The 17,389-nt window shown below is 38.0% G+C and overlaps 2 long non-coding RNA genes across 5 annotated transcripts in view; both read right to left on the bottom strand.

Annotated features, from left to right (window-relative positions):
• Window positions 1–797, bottom strand: part of LOC148219768 (uncharacterized) — a 51,072-nt gene extending 50,275 nt beyond the window's left edge. Inside the window, exons 1-2 of one of the 2 annotated variants that reach the window (XR_015799316.1) lie at window positions 772–797; window positions 547–615 (exon numbers count right to left, since the gene is read on the bottom strand). This is a non-coding gene — a long non-coding RNA (uncharacterized LOC148219768). The other variant, XR_015799317.1, reaches the window with a different exon arrangement.
• Window positions 798–12,721: 11,924 nt separating this feature from the next.
• The window catches only part of LOC148219767 (uncharacterized), a 60,288-nt gene continuing 55,620 nt past the window's right edge, over window positions 12,722–17,389 (bottom strand). For all 3 annotated transcript variants that reach the window (XR_015799679.1, XR_015799681.1, XR_015799680.1), the window contains one exon: window positions 12,722–14,747. This is a non-coding gene — a long non-coding RNA (uncharacterized LOC148219767). The remainder of the gene's footprint in view (window positions 14,748–17,389) is intronic.

Genomic DNA, 17,389 nt, shown 5'->3' with positions numbered 1-17,389 from the left:
ATCTGAATTTTGTTGGATTTTTTAACATGTAGATATGACTGTTTTCTCTTTCCATCAGTTAAGGGAGAAGAAAGGAGAAGGGAGAAGAAAACAACTATTTTTCCAGATTTCTTATTTGTTGAGTATCCAGGTAACAAACTACTTAAAATCAAGCAGACAAAACTTGGTAATTGGCCCCTAGCCTCATCTGAGCTGCGGAAGGATGTAACCATGGCAACATGTAGTGTAAAGAACACCATTTTGTGTACCTTTCAGGATTTAAGCCTGTGAAAGTCTATCCATTCCTAAGTAGAATTATCATTCTAGAAGAAGCTTGTTCATTATTTTAAATTATGGTTAAAGCTGGGGGCAGAAAAAGTTCTGACAACATGTTCTGGAGTGGAGGGAAGAAGAAAATGTTGAAAGTGATATGAATGCACACACAAAAAGTAAAACAAAACAAAAAAACCCCAAAGTTCCTCTCTGAAAAGCAACAAACAGGAACAGACACTGCAAAATGTGGTGATTAAGGGAAAGTTAAGCCCAGCAGATTGTCAAAAAGCTTACCTGCAAATGCATTTTCTCTTAAGAAGCCTGGAACAATGACAGTCCTAAGGTCCAGAGTCACTTTCCTTGCTGTAGGTAATATTTATTGCAAATTTATGCATATATATCAATAATGAAATAAGTTTTTTGAAAGAAATTTAAGGCAAAAGAAACCAAAATGACAGATCTATTGTAGTGGTTTGACACTGACCAAATACCAGGCACTCACGAAATCCATTCACTCACCCTTTCTTGCTCTCAGCTGGGCAGACGAGAGGGAAAAAGTTAGTGAAGGGCTCATGTGTTGAGGGAGAGAACACTCTAAGGGGGAAAAACAGGTTCAAATTTAAAGGTATAAAATAAATTTATTATTAACAGAGTCAGAGGATAATGGGAGGTAAAATAAGCTCTTAAAGCATTTTTTCCCCTAGCCCGTCCCTCCTTCCCACCAATAGCCCAGATAGACAAAGCATTAGGGTTTTGGTCAGTTTGTCACTCGAGATCTTCTTCTGTTCACTCAGGGAAGGAGGTCTTTTCTCTGCTATACCGTGAGGTCCTTCCCATAGGAGACAGTTCCCCATGAACTTCTCCAGCATGGCTGGAGACCAGAAGTCCTGCCAAAACTGCTACAGTGTGAGTCTTTCCCATTGGCACAGTCTTCCCAAAATTGCTGTGTTGTGGTGACATATGGATGTGCTGACATTCATGGGGTGCAGTCCTCAAAGGAAAGGCTGCTCTAGTTTGGAAGAGACCTCTCTCACAATTCAGGTCTCCCCCTAGACCACAGCTTTCTCTGGCATCTATCCGCTCCTGCATGAGCACTTCTCCCACGGGCTGCAAGTGGATCTCTGCATCCCCCGTGGACTTCATGCATTACAGGGGCATGGTTTGTGTCACTGTAGTCCTCACCACAGCCTGCAGAGAAATCTCGTGTCCGATGCTTGGAGCACCTTCTCCCTCTCCTTCTCCATTGACCTTGGTGTCCATGTTGTTTTCCCTCACATGTCCTCACTTCCTCCTCTTCTCTGACTAGAAGAAAAACTGCTGCAGGTACGTATCATTGCCAACAAGTTCCACCAATTCAAAAATTCTTGCACAATTCTGTAGGGCTGAGAAGTTTATCTCGTTGAAGTTCTGTGCTGGTGAATTGTTCACCATGTTTCTGCCACCAGTCAGTTGACCCCATCAATATTGTGTGGACTGTGGTGGCTGCTGTGGTGCTGCTGCTATTTAACACCTCTCTTCATGCTGGCCACTGGGAAGGGGAAACCACAGCCAGCCCCTGCCCTTCTGCCCATGACATGGCTGGCCAGGGGTGGCCAGGCAGGCAAAGCTCTTCATGGGCTGTGCTGGGATGGCCCCCAGCAGTGGCACCTCACCACCCCTGGAAAAAAAAACTGTGCATGTGCTGTTTTGTTTTTCTTCTTAAATATGTCATCACAGAGGCATTACCAACCTCTCCAGCAGAATGTCCATCTGTGTTGGTTTGAAAGTAAAACTAGTGCGAGACTCCAAGTCAGTAATACAATTTAATAGGAGAAAAGAGAAAAAATAAAATACATGCAATAATATAAAAGAAACAACCACCAACACAGTCAGAAATACAACCTGACACCCTGTCAGTCAGGGTGTTGGTAGCAGTCCGTATAAATGGTGGCTGCAGTCCTCCTGGATGACAGATGTGGTTCCGTTGAAGCAGTGCTCCTGTAGAAGGTGCAGTTTTCCTCCGAAGATCCAGCGATGATGTGGAAAAGGTCCGACTTTCCTCTGGGATCCAGTAGAAAGGTCTGCCCTCGGGTCCCAAACCCCAGTTTTTTATCTAGGTAGGAAAGGCTTGGCTCCTGCCCCGGTTGGGGCATCTCCCAATGGGATGATGTAATCTTATCAGTCACACAATAGGACTTAATGGCCCATTAACAGAATATATCTTCTGGAGGAAGGATGGGTTGTGAAAAGATAACGATGATCATCCCCCGATCTTATCAGATGGCACATCAGCAGAGGATATCTCCCACAGAGATAAGGATCACCACCCCTCCCACATTTTAACAGATGGTGATAGAATACACATTTTTGCATTGTACCCCAGGACACCATTTTCAACCAGCGATTGGTGCTGATGGACTTGGAGGAAACTTCTTGCAGCTTCTCACAGAAGCTACCTCTGTGGTCCCCTTGCACCAAAAATCAGGCTGTACTAAATCAACACATTTGTAACATGGTGTTTTCATTATGGGAGTTCAGAATCTAAGGAAACAAAGTCAATTTAATACTTCTTCCCATTTCATAAAGTTTTCTAGGTTTCTTCTATCTGTGTAATCCAGCCATCATTGTGTATTTACAGCTAATACCTCTGTAATATTGCTGTGTTCATCCAGCCCTGCATATAATTTTGCTTTGTCCTTGCATTTCACTAATTAAATTTTATTTTTAATATAAGTAAGAATAGGTCTTGAAATCCGTTCTGCTAATGTTGTTTTTTGTTTTCATTTTGAAACAGAAAGTACAAACATAACAGATTGTAGCTCTTTGTAGAAAGAAGACAAGTCATATTATTTAACCAGAGCCTGATTAGTCAAATGAATTGACATGAGAGTAAGTGGTAGCCCTGAAGCAGTAATGGGCTGCACAAGACAATGCTCAGAAACATCTTGAAATGGAAATCTAAGGGAAGAATAAGTATTCAGATTTTGAAATAATTAGATTTGAATGAGAATAAAAATAGTCTGAGTCAGAATGAAATATATTCCTGCATCATATAGTATTAGCCCCTGCAGCACATGAACAGGGAAACATTAATGGAGGCAGTTTTGTTGACTAGAGTATGTGACATGGAAAACTACATTCCAGACTGAATAACGCCGTAAAATGTAAAGCACACAGGAACACTTTCTTCTAAGTGTACAGTAATCAGAGCTAGTGCTGTTCACTTGTAGCACACACAGCTTCCCCCAGTCAGCACACTCCATGTCTCCTTTTCTTTCTATTTTTTTTCTTTTTCTTTTTTTACAACAGATACTACTGTAGGTATCCTATCCATCTTTCTTAAAAATAGCAGTTTAAAATCAAAAAGAAATTTATGGAAAGACAATTACAATATTTAAAGGTGACCTATTGTCAAGTCTGATTTTTATATAGTAAGATCAAATTTTAGACCTGCAGGAGTGGTATGCGTGTTATCAGTTCTCTAACTTCAAGGTGCAAACTGAAATAGACCGTCTGGTTAGATTATAATTACTGCGCTGCTACCAATATCACTGCCATCACTGTTGCTACTGTTACTACTGTTACTAACGTTACTAAGCTTTTTTCAAAGAATAAGCAGGATTTTATTAATCAGCAAATAAATATTTCTTGCTATATAATTTTACCCTCAGAGAATCTTTCATCTTGCACACTTTGATAGAAATATAAGCTCATTAACAGAATATTTTTTAACCAGAAGATTATGACTTCATTTTGAATCAAAGCTCATCAAAACAATTATAATCAAATATTTCATTTTCTTTTTCCCTTTTGAGGAACAGCTGAAAAGGTTATGTTTGTTTTTCTTTGTCTGAATCTCTATGGCTATATAAACAGACTATACAGACTTGGTTTTGCTGCTTTTTTTTTTTCATTTAAGGGTTTGCTCAGCAGAGTGCGCATGGATGCTCTTATTGGGATCCAAGAAGGGTTGTAGCATGAGTTGCAACCCAGGTCACACTCAAACCAGAGATAATTTTCAGCTTTCTGCCCAGCTGTGCTGCTTCACTATCAAAAAACAGGGGCCATCTATTGTTGCCACATCATTTGAGAGTAGACTTTTGTCCTGGGGTGACTTTGTCATGTTGAATTGTATGCCCATTTGTCTGTTTAGCCCAGAAATAAGTTTTGTACCTTTAAGGTTGGATTTGAGAGTGAAGTGGGGGGAGGAGAAGCAGTGGAATGTCTGAGGAGATTGTTTTCAAAACACAGAAACAGGAGTTCCATCATCTTGTCCTCCTGGACTGTGTCACCGTGGTGGACAGCGGAGAGAGCTTTCCTTTGCTTTTAGTTAGTTTCTGACTAACTTAAACAGAAAAGTTCCCCGGAAAGTTCTTTTTCCTTTTTTTTCTGGAATTATTTGAGCCTGCTCTGGACTGGGGACCCGGGGGAGCACCAGGAGCTTGCACCTGCGGCCACCGGGGCCTGGCCTGGGCAGAGGCATTTTCCAGCGCTGGAGGGACTGATAACAGACTGACCTGAGCTACCACACACAGGAGAGAGACTTTCTGAATTTGTCATCTCTTCAGAGCAGCCAGAGGTTTTGTTGTTTGGTTTTTGTGCAGGGCAGTGCAGTTGTTGAATAAACAGGTTTATTCCACTTCTTTCTGAGGAAATTTCTTCCTGAACCAGTTGGGAGGAGGGGAGTTTGGGTTTGTTTCCTGGGGGGGGCCCTTTGGAAGTTTTCTCCCAAATTTGCCCTAAACCAGGACAACTTTAGAGATGGGTTTGCTTTTCCTTGCCTTGCTCCACTTGCAGGAACATACACACTGTGAGCAAGAGGAAAGGATAAGATGGTGGAACAGTGAGAAGAAGAAATGTCTCCCTCCTGTGTTCATTAAGTGGTTCATCACTCAAGACAAAAATGACCAATAAAGAAAAAATGCATGCTCAAAACCCAGTAAATCAATGTAACAGTAAATTTAGAACTAATAAACCTTACTCTCACAAAGCATTGCCTTCATATGGAAAATGGTAATTTTTTTTCTTCTGAAATAGTTAACAAGTATACATCATCTGCAAATCAGAAGTTCAGCACTTAGCTATAATCTAGAACCACTTACTTCACATTAAACCTAATTTTTTTTTCAGTAATGAAATGACAACTGGAAAGCTGAAGAGGGGATACTAACTGAAAGCTCCAAGTTTGTTCAGACTTCCCTGTTTCTGCTGAAAAGAACAATTTTTACTACCCTAATACAGCAGAATTTCTGTACCAGCTCAACATAACTACAGTTTCCATGCAACAAAAAACAAGTAATACAAGGCAGATGATGTGCAAAGCTCTATAATGACAAGAAATCAGTTACACAAATATAACATGATTTTTTTTTAAGTCAGCTTTAGTGCACAGCTTTTCTACTGATAATTGACCTAGAAGTCTATGTCTAATTTTAAAGGAAGAGATAATACAATTTATATGGCCTTATCTTAAAGTAAATAATATTTGAGCACTTTCTAGAAGCAAACCTCTTTATGAAGATGTATTTCTGGCAACCATATTACCCAGTGGTTAGGATGATCTCTTGGATTTATGGGTTAAGGCCAGCAGTTTCTGGAGTGTAAGGAAAGAGTCTGTTACTTATCTCTTCTACCTCAGCACAAGACAAAGAGGCAACAATCTCAGGATTTTTTCAACATCATTAGGGTCTGAGTTGTTCAGCCCACTCTCCCAGACCCCTTACTTGTCCTTTTCTTTTTTCCAGTTTATGGATCTTTTCCTAGGTTGTGAGGTTTTCATGACATCACAGCCATAAATAGGAATGGCTTGCACAAAATCTTCTGGACTACTATACTAGAGAATAATTTAATCTAATTATGGATATGCATATCCATGAGTCCCTGTTTTAACTTAAATTTTAAATGCTCTATAACCACGTTGCTAGCTCAAGCAGAAAGATCACCATCATTTTATTTTTCCTTATGTCTTTTTATTCTTTTTATTCTTTTTACTCTTTTTCTTTATTCTTTTTTCTTTTCTCTCTCTCTCTATTCTTTGTTATTTTCTTTTTTTTCTTCCTCTTTTCTCCTCCAGGCTCTAACAAGATCAAAAAGTTTCCAAACCACAGATAAAGAATTGATTTGCACAAGAACGTGCAAGGAAATCTCATTGCACAGTAATGGACATGAGAGCTCTGCTCTTTCTGGGGTACAACAGACCTGTCTGTTTTTCTGTAGAGAGACATTAGTCTTCCACTGATGACAGGTGTAAGTCAGGTAGACAAGCAACAGTATTTTAAAGGATGGCACATAAGAATTAGGTAATGTATCATGTCTAAGAGTCTAGCTAATTCTTCACAATAAACCAGAATAATAGTAAAATTAATAGAGGGGATAGTTGCAGTTATAGTTAATTTCTAAGACTGTTTCCAAGTGCAGATCTCTAAACCAATGGACATTACATTTATTTCAGTTTTATATCAGTTTAACTTTCAGGATAGAACTGTCAACTGTGTCATCAATCATCCCTAGTCGGTTGCCAAGGGTACAGAAGGAAGCGAAGAAAGAAACATCTTGCAGTTTCCAGACTTTACTTTGGCCCTTCCTAATTAAAAAGTTTTTCCAAAAGACAAGAAGATATGGACATTGTATTGTGTGATGGAGTAGGTGATTTTTTTTTTAACTCTGTTATTTAGGAAGCCCAAGCATGACCCTTGTGTCAAATCTGTCCTGAGGTATTTTGCAGTAATCCAAAGAGCTGCTTCTCTCAGGACAGTGCTGCTAAGTCCATACTTCTCCAGCTCCCACACCATGGCTGTAGTCCTTACACCCTACTCACCACCAGTCAAGTGTATTCAAGATACTCTCCCCTATATAAAGATGATATTTTCCCCATCACAATGATACTTGCCATTTTTTCTTTGAGCAGGAGGATTTATTTTACATTTTTTGTTGCTATTTTTGTTGTTAGCTACTTGTTTTAAGTACAGCAGCAGACTAAAAGGCAGTGACCTACTCATGGATACTGAGATCATTTAAAGGCAGGCAGTATGGCCAAACCCAGGCATTCCAAAGTCATGAATCAGGCCATCAGGCCTCATAAATCATGAGATAGCCCCAAAATAATGATTAAAAAAAAAAAAAAAAAAAAAGAGTGTTGGTTTCTCTTCACTATCTAGCTTTATCCTTTTTTAGGGTACACATTAGACCAAATTTTCAAATTCTTTTCATCTAACATGACTATTTTTATTTTTTGTTTTTAAGGAAATCAGATATTGTTATAATATTACATGATGTGCAGAACTTTAGTTTTCAAGGAAAACATCAAATATGACCACTCTTGTGAGAATACCACAAGAGGTAGAAACAAAGGAATAGTGTCTATACATTGCAATAATCTTTTCCAGTCACTTTTATAAGACTTAAACCTTTTATATCCTAGCTATGCTTTAATTAAGACCAGTTACTTTCTTCTATTTGAAATAGCTGAAACAATTCAGCACTTAAAAAGAAAGAAATGAAAGAAAATAGAAGCTACTGGATGGGTTTCTAATAGAGGGTGTAAATCCAGTCGTAATCAAAATTTATTTGTACAGATAATTACAGTGGGAAAATAGAACTTCCAAAGTGTGCATTCAAGTAAGTGTCATACCAAACGTTTGTCATCTTTCTGTTGGCCCAGGTTAGTGTCTAGGTACTTTGTAAGTCAAACATAACAATATCATAATCATTAATAATTCCTATTTATCATTAAAAGCTGACTCCAGTGTCATTCATTGAGGGTCTGCATTTCTGTTGGTACTTGTAAATGTCTGAAGGCAAAAGTTGCTTTATTATTAATGATTAAATCACAGTAAATTCTTAACTTATGAACCCTCTTCAGACTTCAAAAGTTGGGCAGCATTTTTTGCCTCTTATCTTACTCCTTAATAACTCCTTAATAATGCATTAGAAGAACAAAATTTCAGAAGTATTTTTTTGAGATTTCTTCTTTTAATGCACTGCAGTTCTCAATGGGCAATGCATCATCTAAACACATTATAGAAATTAGAGTCTACATTCCATTATGCATTCAGACATTTTTAGCAGAATGATAAACCTGTCTGTACCTCAGGAAGTTGGCTTTATAAAACAAGGCTTCCTGTAAAAAGATTACATTCCTATTTAAAATTATTTGGATTCTGAATCTTCTTTCCATATTGTGTTACAGTATACATCAGAAAAAGAAAGGAGAATGGAATTAAAGTGAAGAAAGAATGAGGTTTTATTAGAGGCAAAACGTGTTACTACTTTATTTTGATTTTCTGAATGAAAGCTGAAATTCTGAAGTTTTAAGATGGAATGCTTCACTATTATGGAGCTTATAGGAAAAAAAAAAAAAAAAAAAAACCAAAAACAAAAACAACAAAACCTCTCATCTCTTAATCTGTTTTTGATACTTATCTGCTTCTGTAGTACCAGGAAACCTCTGAAGCTTTTCATGGATTTATCATCACTGAACTCCTCCAAGGGAGGAAAATATTGTTATCACTGTTTTAGGGATCAGATGTTAAAGCACAACTTCTCAGGTCTCGCAGGTGAACACTGACACAGCCAGGGATTGAGCCAGTGTCTCCCAACCCAAAGGTCACACAGCAGATGGAGAAATTAGAAATGCAGTCACAGAATCATAGAATTACAGAATCACAGAATATTCTGAGCTGGAAGAAACCCACAAAGATCATTGAATTCAACTCTGAGTGAATGGTTCATAGAAAAGAATCCCTTTTCAGCAAGCAGGACACAGTGGATCAGGACATATTCTCATTAGGAAGGGATTTGGATGGGACATTTTGTCCTGGTGGCACCACAGCACAGTGCTCTGGGTGCCATGTCATCTGTCCCACAGGTAAGATGCTTCTGTTGAGCTCAGAATTTCACTGCCTTAGTAATTGCAGTGAGAAATTAGCCTGTTAATGTGTGAGGAACAGACATTTGAGTTCAACCGAGGACATTCACTTATGACCACATCCATGTCTTCTTCCACCATGCATCAAATATCCCCCTCAAGCCTTAGTGGGATCTTTCTGAGATGTCTGTATTGCAAACTACGGTCAATATAACGATGGTCACACAAAACCAGGTGAGTAGATGTGTAACAAGGTCTTATTTTTGTTGAAAAGGAAAAAGTTTTCTCTGTGATGTCAAGTGAGCATAAGATCCTCTAAAAAGATTTGGTACATATTGAGTTAAGAAACTAGTACGCACGGCAGGGCATATTAGGATGAGACTTTGAATAAGAAATATTAAAAATAAAATTAATTAGGGAATATAAGAAATTGGATGGGGAATGTGAAATTATCTGTGGTTTTCTGCTTGCATATTGTAGTACTTAACTTAATTAATTTTTGTCTGTAAATTCAATAACTCTGACTGTTCCTCAGCAGACATGCCTTTCCCATGACAAGCTGCCACAAAATACTTGGTTAATTTTATTGTGTGTATATTCACTACCCAGAAGGAAAGAAACTTCAGGATGGAGATGTGGGAAAATAATAATTTCACCTAGGAGGTAGGTGAATCTCAAAACTCACCTCCCATAGTTGTTAACATTAAAATGTACATGTGAACTGCAAATTTTCTTAATTTTTTTATTTAAAATTCTGCAGTCGATTTTCAGACCTCAGAATAAAAAAATACACTGAGCTAAACTGATAAAATCTTATTCTTGTAGGTCAAATTACTTAGTCCAGTAAATGGCCTGAAATCCTATTAATACCATTGAGTTAGGAGTTTGGGGTCTTTAATTTATACCACAAGTGATACCCACAGTGATTTCAGTATCTACACATTAACTTCTTTTAAGCCACAATGACTTACCACCTATGTATTAACTGTATTTTATTGACTGATTGAAACAGAACTCTAGGGCTAAAACGCCTCATGAGGCATTTACATCCATCCTGAGGTAATTGAAAGGCTTCATGGCTCTGAAAACTACCAAAGGACACCACCCATATGTGTTCATATGAACCTCACCTGAAAAAAAATCACATGTGTAAATATAACCATCCTTCCATTTTTTTACCTTTTTTTACCAAAAAATGAAGTCTTGTTCCATAGTTTCACTATAAAAAATTTCACATCTTTATTTTTCTATCCAGAATCAAAGGTTTCATGCATCACCATTAATCTTAAAACTTGAAACATATTTTAATTGCACGACACATGGATATTCCATGTTAAGTGTAAGCTATTTGTCACTCAACCATAAAAACCTTAACCAGAAGCAAAATGTGATGAGGTAATGTGATCAAGAAAATTTACCCTACATTGTTCACTTAATACGGTATTTAGAATAAGGAAGCCGTGGAAATAAAATCTGCAAATGGAATCTGATTTGACAATTAATAATCCTTATTCTTTACCAATTTGCTGCAGTTAGAGATGTAGCACAATATAGATAAGGACTCAGGAATATATAGAGTATTGATTCCCTTTTGTGCTTGTTTTTTATTTTATTTTTACTTTATTAAATATTCCCAAGATATACAAGCAAAATCTGAGGTGGCCAGACAGACATGCTCTACCAGCACAACAGAACAAAGTAATTCATTGTATGCAATCTTAAAACCATAACCATTAATCTTTTGATGTGCATCTCTGAGTGTAGACTCATAAAGCATATAATAAAACACAGATGTGCAACCGTGCAACAACTATTGGAGTCAAGTTGTTGCATCTCCCTAGATGCATTGTAAATGGTACATTCTGTGACCCCTGCTATGCCCTGTAGCTTGGTCCCTCTCCCCTCCTGGCCATACCTGGCTGGCCGAGAACCAATTTCTCCCCGCCCCCCTTTTCAGACCCTAGAAAAGACCTGTACCCCCTGTCCTCACGCTCTTTTTCCTTGCTACCCACAAGAAATAAACCCTGCAACTTCATCAGGGGAAAGAACCTCTTTTGTTATCTTATTTACGTCTATGTGGCAAGGGCCCGGGAGGCTTCACCCTAACAGCTGAGCTAGACCGGAGGAAAGCGTGAAGACCCCATTAAGGGCCAGAAAAAGCCACATCAAGTCCTGCCTTTTCTCAGCAATTTGACTTATAACAGCAGGGTAAGAGCATGAGAATGAGCACAGGGAAAAGTCTAAGGATGCAAATGATCAAATAATTTTGTTCTCTAAGACAGTAAATTCCTTTAAGGGCTGATTTTTTTAGTTTTTCAAGTTGACTATTAAACCGCCTATTCTACAGTGATTCTCTATGTTAGTTTATTGACAGATTTCACTGTCAAGCTGTCAGTTTCACTGTTTAAAAGATTTTAAAATTTAATCATCTGAGTGAAACTTTTTGAAACCTTATATTGGAATTTGGGAATATTTCATAATATTTCATTAGCCATATCTGAGATCAGGCTAATGAAAGAAATGGCCTTATTTTTTTCTATTTTCTAACAAAGAAATCACCACAGCATTTTCTCTGAATAGTTTGAATTTGTCAGCTTCTAAAGAATGCAATTGAAATTTGACAAATTTTGGCATTTGAACCTCATATATGTCTTTGACTGTTTCTGGGAAATTGTACCCAAATTTATATAAAATCACAAGCCTATTTTACAGCCCAAGGGACCAGAAAGGAACCATAAAGGAATTCTGTGAAAGTTGTTTGTACTGCTGTGTAAAACTAAAGGAACTAAAACAACAGAAAACAGCATATTTGCCTGGGCATCTTTTTTTTTAAAGTGTGTTTATGTGGGATTACTAGTTACAGGTTTTTGTCTCTCTTTTTTGTGAAGCAGTGATGACATCCACACACGAAAATGGAGGAAGGAAAACAAAATATCACATAACTTATATTTAATCAGCAACAGTTCCAGTCACTAAATGGTCTTTGAAAAAACTAGGATGTGATCATAAAATTTAAAAACAAATAATAAAGCTTCAGCACCTTTTTATGCTATTTTCTCACCTTCAAGTCCCCAACATTGTGATCTTATTAATGTAGTTTTAGTGGCAATTGTATTTTACTCATAGTGAGAGGTGATAAGAAAAGCTGGATTTCTGGGAAAATCATTAATTTTATCAGACAAGGTTCAGGTAGCCATGCCTACAATCTGTTCCTCTGATGCTCTTCAACAGGCTGTACATAAGATACGTGCATGTGTGTGCATGTTTGTATGTATGCATATCTCATATATAAGTAACTTAAGAAAGATGTGGTTCATGTGTGAGAGAAAAATCCCATTGAACCACAATAGTCCCAGATGTTTTCTTCCAGTACACTATATACGCAGAGAGTAGCTCCCCCTTAAATAGCTTGCAAACTTCCTAGACTGTTTGCTGTACTCATCAATCCAGAGCCACCTGAAAACAGCCAGAACAATAATATATATAACCAGGCCTTGAACGTTTGTATATTTTTAGCAAACATAGGTATTTTGTACCCAGCTGTGCCCCCATACTATTTTTCATATTGATTTTGTTGCTGTTATGAATGGTTTTCTTTTTTTCCAATTAAACAAACAACAAAGATTAAAAGTAACAACAAATTTTTAATAGTAACAATTATAAATGAATACAATCAGAAGTATTAAAGGTGATTACAAAAATTATTGAAACTAAATACCATCCAAGTAAAGTATTACAATTGTATAATTTGGAATGGATAAAATTTGAGAGTAAGCGTTTTAGTATAATTGAGGTTCGTATAAAGCATAAGCAAAACCAAACGGGGGTACGGGGAGGGGCCTGCCCTTCCTCTCGTACCAAAGCATTGGGGCTAACAATCCCACTTATATACTATAGGCTACAAAAGTTTCTAGAAAGCTCCTCCTAGTTTCTATTCCTAAGATCTACGTAACTATACTGCACGGCGCATGCTCTACTAATGGGTTGGGGGTCTCTTATCCTTTTAAGGGTCTTATTTCCGGTGAAGGCCCATCATCACCATCAGTGACCGAGGTGTGACCTGCAGGTAGCGCAGGCGCCCTGTGTGACTGAGCAGATGTTTTCCATAACATGACTTTAATTAAGTCCCATGCTTGTGATCATTCCATTTTTGACAGCTTCAAGGTTGAAGCTATATTTCTAGATGCCGCTTATCAGACCTTCGTCCTTCGACTATTCTTATCTGACTTTCTTCTAACCTCCTTCTTCGACTCCCAACATCTGGGAGATGTCTTTTATCCTGTCTCACCCATCTCCCCCCCCTGTCACTCGGTAACAATAGTCTTTTATTGATCTAAATACAATTTTGTTAATATAGTTACAATTTAATTAGCACGAATCACATTTATCACAGTTGCTTAAAGATCAAAAAGCACGGGAATAAACAGTATGTTGTAAAGAAAGGAAATGAGGAGGCAAAACTTTGATAGTTTAAAAACCTCTCCAGCACTTCTCCAAAACACAAAATGCAACTGTAGAGATATTAGTGAATATTGCATTATGTACCTTGTGCAGGGCCAGAATATCTGCACTGTTTGGCTTGTGTTACTCAAACTTCCAAAAAGTGAAATTCTCTTAGTATTGGCTTCCACAGCCTCATTATTTTTTGTACTGTCAGCTACATGAGCCTCAAAGAAGCAATTTTAACTTTCAGTATGGCTAATGTAATAATTTAATTTTAAAAGGCCTTTTGTAACCTGTCTGAATGTGAATATGTTTTTCTTCTAAGTCTCCTTTCCTTGACAATAATTCAAACTGTGTCACAGATTGCTGAGAACTTTTTCTCAGTGAGACAATATTACTGATTTCTCCATTTATTCTGTGGGATCTTAAATCACAGGAAAGTATCTCACAAACGGAAAAAAATATTTTATATAGTTGGAAGGTGATTGAGATGTGTAATATCAGTGAGAACTTCTCATTTGAGTATGAATGACAGGAGTGAGAAAGATGCTCTGTGTAGGGTCTGCCCAAAACTCAGGAGGTCTTTCCAGAATGTTGTGTTCAAGGTGGAGTGAAGTCATATGAGTTCAAGATTTCAACAGTGAGCAACAGCAAACATAGTAGACTGCAGAATAGCTGGTTGTGGGAGGAAAACAAGCCAGGGAGAGATAAAAGAACTAGTTATGCATTTGGCCAGGGCAAGAGGTCACCTTTGCATAATGACCTGCAAAAATAAACTCAGATTTATGAGCAAGGTGTTTCCATATTGTTTGTTTCTATTACGTGCCAAAAAGATTTTTAGGCCAAGAAATAACTTATTTCTCTTTATTAATTCATATGGACGTTTTCGTTGGTTGAGTTTGGTTGGGTTTCCTTGTGGTGGAAACAACATGTAAAGTCTTGAAATCTCACCTTTGAACCAAAATCACCAATATTATTATGTTTGAGTTCTGGAATCATCATAAGAGATATACAACATAAATCTGTAATGCTCAAATCCAATTTCTGCATTCTTTGAGTCTATTGTTTTGTGCAAATAGAACCAACCAAAGTAAGGGAATACTTATGCAGCAAAAAATGCAATTACTTGTCTGTGTGCTCCACTTGAAGAAAGCCTTCTTGATGTGGGCAGGAAAAGTGCTTTTACTTTGTATTCAACTTCATTAGGCTGCAAATAAAACATGTTGGCATCAGTTGATATACTTCTGTAGAAAATACAAATGCCGTGAGTATTCTAGATTATTGCACACAGATAGTGGCAAAGTGTTCATAGATCTAGATTTTTTTACCAAATGAAGTCTCAGAGTGAAAGTGTAGCCTAAAGATGCATGTTAAGTTCCCATTGACAGCAAAGGGACCTGAAGGCACACGCATGCAAAGGTAAGATCTGAACCACAGTCACACCATAGAAGTTCTTACACTGAAAATGAGTTTAAGTTCACAAAAACATTGAGCAATATATCAAAGTGCAATGCATTTCAAGCACATAGGAAGGGAGATGCATGAAATAGGCTGTGGAATGAGCACTAAGGAAGAAAGATGTAAAGTGACATGCTAGAAAAGCAAATATCTGGCATACATGGAAACAAAGGTTGTCTGGATAAAGTGAGAAAGCAGTCACTCAAAAATGGGAGGATAAAAAGGCATTTGAAATTTAAATGAGAGAGCAGTAGCTGAAATACTAAAAAGGAAATTTTAAAGTTAAATTCCACGTGGGTAAAAATAGGCACCAATAGAGCAGAGTTGTCTGGTCTTTAATTTAGCTACACAGAGAAGAAAAAGAAATGGAAATTTTGTTTAGATCACACTGTTTCTAGATACTTCCACCTACAATACAGACTCAGAGAGAGTTTTATTTCTTTAGGTATCTATCACTTTTCAAAACAGATATTGAACAAGAGAAAGGAAATTAAAAAAGAAAGAAAAGACAACAAACTGATATTCAAATTCCAAGAATAGACATTGTCTGACTTAAAATGTGGAAAATTATTTACAAAATGTTCTTCTGTAGGTACATGAGTCATAAAGACTGATGGATAGATATATGTACATATGAACAGACAGACATCTATATATTTACAGTGACAGCAGAGGAGAATTTTAAATTTTAACTACACAAATAAAAATACACAGCTTTTCTGAAATACCAATGGTAGCAATGCAGAGTATTTTATCTCCTGCAGATGTACCCTGTGCAGGACAACTCTGAAGTACTCATTATTGCTGTGAGAGTTCATGCACAAATTAATCTCTTTTCATTTCCTTTTCCTAAATCTCCTCTCCAAGGAATCAGTGCCCACATTCAGAAACAAATCTTCTGCAGCAAAACTTCTGCTCTCAGGGAAAGCTGCCCCCGTCCTTGAACCAAGAAATTCTGGAGCTACTGCTGCAGAACCTGCAGCCCATCCAGCATATGTTACAACCTGCCTTGAAGGTGAGATAACGGAGGTTTTTTTGGGGTAGATTAGAGTGAAATTACACTGAATGACCAGTGTTTACGTATACATATATGTAAGATTTATTTTAGAACAATTTGCTTACAACAGAAAGCAAGTATGTAACCATTTTGACTATTTTTATTATCTATGGTAATATAGCAATATAAAAGTATGAAAACTAAGGGAATATATTAGGAAAAGACAGAGAAAGAAAGAAAGAAAGTATTTGAGAAGAGTAGATAGTGGAGAGGAAATACATCACCATCTGTGGATTCAGTGAAAGACTTAATTGTTGCAATTTCAGTGTATTTTTGGAGATGATGGTCAGTCTTGATCTCTCAGGGGCTGGGAAAAGCTCATGAAACACAACGATCCATTGGTTAAGGTACATTTAGGTTTAGGAGGAATGTCCCTTCCCTGAGTAGGAGGAAGGAGTACGACACTGTATATTTCAGCATTGTGTTTCCCTTTAACACTGTGACCTCTGTGCGGTCCTCGGGTGGAAGGCATCAGGAGGAAAGTCTGGGGGGGCACTTTGGAGGTCCTTAATGATTTATGAGTCTTTCTAAGAGATGACACCTGCCTGTGTCATCAGCATAGTTGAGTTACATTTAAAACACTGGCAGCAGAAAGACATTAAAAAGTCTGTTTTCTGTAAATTGCACTAATTGTGTAGTTGCAGAAGAGCTTCATGGAATGGCAGCCTTTGAAGGCATGTGCTCAATATCAGTGCCCCTGGCATGCAGGAGTATCATGTGAAGAAACCAAATGAGGATCTCTTTCTGATAAAACGTGTTCATGCACAGTTGGCCATGCTTAGAATCACAGAATCACAAACTCATAGAGTGGTTTGAATTGGAAGGGACCTTAAAGACTGTCTAGTTGCAATACACCTGCCATGGGCAAGGGAGTCTAGCCTAAATATTGGACGCAACAGCAGAATGGTAAAGTGGTGTTTGGGGTCGAATTTTTCCCATTTCTTTCTGTGGAATTTTCCCCATTGTTATGCTAAGTATTTGGTGCTACACCCAGAAGCTCACATAGCTAAGGTAACAGTTTCTCTCACAGTGGGGAGGAGAGGGGGAACACCGGAAAAGAAGAGATGGGGGTAGGAGCCTGCTTTTGGGCTCAACCTCTCTCTTGCTCATCTGGCTCGGAGGACAGGTGTTAGAAACTCCACTCTGCCATCCCGACGCGGGGGAGTTGCCTTCCTTGGCTGTGGGATCCCGCAATCTCCCTGCTCGGACACTCTCTCCTGCATCTCCTGCCAACCTCAGACATCCTTTTGGAGCATTGGGATCTGTGAGCAGCGTCTCCCCTCTGTCCTTCCCATCTGGGACACAGGCGCCACTCACTGCAGCGCCCCTGCAGA

This window comes from Sturnus vulgaris, chromosome Z (genome assembly GCF_052056855.1).
Source record: "Sturnus vulgaris isolate bStuVul1 chromosome Z, bStuVul1.hap1, whole genome shotgun sequence".
Lineage (NCBI taxonomy): Eukaryota > Metazoa > Chordata > Aves > Passeriformes > Sturnidae > Sturnus > Sturnus vulgaris.
This window is presented reverse-complemented; position numbering and strand designations above follow the sequence as displayed.